The sequence below is a fragment of the Triturus cristatus genome, unplaced genomic scaffold (assembly GCF_964204655.1).
Source record: "Triturus cristatus unplaced genomic scaffold, aTriCri1.1 SCAFFOLD_218, whole genome shotgun sequence".
NCBI classification, from domain to species: domain Eukaryota; kingdom Metazoa; phylum Chordata; class Amphibia; order Caudata; family Salamandridae; genus Triturus; species Triturus cristatus.
Genome location: NW_028188475.1, coordinates 587,501 through 590,000, shown reverse-complemented (window position 1 = coordinate 590,000; position 2,500 = coordinate 587,501).

Sequence of the window (2,500 nt, the reverse complement as noted above, 5' to 3'; positions counted from 1 at the left end):
GAAAGTCCCCCCGTGAAGCATAAGGCTTACCGAGTGACTGACTGGGTCAGAGCGTACATTAAGGAGGAGATCTCCAAAATGTTTGCTTTAGGGGTAATTGAGTCCTCTAGCAGGCCTTGGTCCAGCCCAGTGGCCCTGGTACCCAAGGCTGCGGTGCCTGGTGCCACCCCGGAACTTCAGTTCTGTGTGGACTACCGAGGTCTCAAAGCAGTCACCAAGACTGACGCGCACCCCATCCCCAGAGTTGATGAGCTCATAGATCGGCTAGGGGCTGCACTATACCTCAGCACGTTTGATTTGACGTCCGGGTTCTGGCAGATCGCCTTGACCGATGGGGCAAAGGAGAGGTCGGCGTTCTCCACAACCTGACGGACACTACCAGTTCCGGGTGATGCCCTTTGGGGTGAAGAATGCCCCTGCCACCTTCCAGAGGTTGGTCAACAAAGTGTTGGTTGGGCTGGAAGATTTCAGCGCCTCCTACCTGGATGACATTGCAGTGTTTAGTTCCTCATGGGAGGGCCACCTGCGCCACCTATGGGAAGTGTTGATGGCACTGCAAAAGCCAGGCCTCACAATCAAGGCAAGCAAGGGCCAGATTGGGCAGGGTTCTGTGGTGTGCTTAGGACATCAGGTGGGGAGCGGCCAGGTGGCACCCCTGCAACCCAAGATTGAAACCATCCTGGCTTGAGAGCCTCCAAGGACCCAGACACAGGTGAGAGCCTTTTTAGGACTCACAGGTTATTACAGGAGGTTTTTCAAAGGGTATGGCAACATTTTTGCACCCTTGACTGAGCTGACTTCTAAAAAGCAGCCAAAGATTGTGAGCTGGACTGACTGTCAGAAATCTTTCGATGCGCTGAATACTGCCATGTGCTCCGCACCAGTATTCCAGACGCCCAACTTTTCAAAGGAATTTGTTGTCCAGACAGACGCTTCCAAGCTTGGTGTGGCGGTCGTTCTGTCACAGATCAATGAAGAGGGCCTAGACCAACCTGTGGCTTTCATTAGTAGAAGGTTGCTCCCCCTGGAACAGAGGTGGAGTGCAATTGAACGTGAGGCATTTGCTGTGGTCTGGGCATTGAAGAAGCTGAGACCATACCTGTTTGGGACTCACTTCCAGGTTCAGACTGACCAGAGCCCCCTCAGATGGTTGATGCAGATGAGGGGGGAGAATCCAAAGTTGTTGAGGTGGTCCATTTCTCTACAGGGTATGGACTTTACGGTGGAACACCGCCCTGGTACACAACACGCCAACACTGACGGTCTGTCCTGATTTTTCCGCCTCAGTGATGAGAACTCCCAGGGGGTGGGTTGTTCTCCCCACATTTCAGCTGGAGGAGACGCGTGTTAGACCTGGCACCATTGGCGTAGGTCTCACTTCCATTTTTGTTGTTTATGTCTCCTTCATGGTTGCTGGCGTTAGATGTTCTGGGCGCTGTGCCACTGCCATTCAGTGACACAGCGCGAATGCTCCTTATTATAAAACAACTGACGAACCGTTGTAGTCCTAGTAGTACCAAGGAACATGCTAGGGAGGTCGAATTTGGTATGCTTCCGCTCCAAATATTAATGTGCATATGGTAGTAGTGATTGTCTTTATGTTCTGCGTGTGCAACTGCCGCTTTTGGAAAGTAGGTATCTTTTTGTCTAAAGTCTTTCTGTTTGTTTCACTGCTAAGTGTATTGGTTGTCTGGTTTAGAGGGCCAGGGCAGGCCGGGCCGACCTGGGTCGAATGGAGCAATCTGCCGTTGAAGTATGGGGAGGGTTGACCCCTTTGATCTGAGCAGGGCTGTGCTTGGCAAGGTGAATGATGGCTCCACCTCCCGCTGGGTGTCTGATGGTGGCCCCTCTCCCTGGAAGGGAGGATGCAGCCTCGTAAATAAAGTGACCCAAGTTGACACCAAACTGGTTCTGGCCGGGTCGAGTGATTTGTGACTTTCTCAAGAACAAAGACTTTTGGGGTATAAAGATCTGAGCTGAAACCCTTTCGTGGTGTGTAACTTCGGGATGCCAAGACAAACCTCTGGCTGTGTAAAGGAGAGGGAGAGGACTTTGAAACTTTCATCCATCCACTGAAGCAACTACCCAAGGGCCTGAATTGAGCTTGCCCCCTGCCGAAGTCTCAGGGACATTAGACTTCATTCCTTAGCATCCCGGATTCCTATTGAGAGAAATCCTACTCACAGGTGAGGCCTCTGTCGAGAAATCCAAGGCCTCTGGATCTACTGTGGGCAACGCCGCTTTTGCTTGTCTATGGAAACTACTGCTATCGCCATTCTGGGCCGCTGCAGCTGAGAAGCTGTGCCGCTGAGTGCCCGCATTTGCCTTGTCTACGGAAACTATTGCTGTCGCCATTGTGGGCCGCTGCAGCTGAGGAGCTGTGCCGCTGAGTGCCCGCATTGGCCTTATCTACGGAAACTATTGCTATCGCTATTGTGGGCCACTGCAGTTGAGAAGCTGTGCCGCTGAGTGCCCGCATTTGCCTTGCCTTCGGAAACCA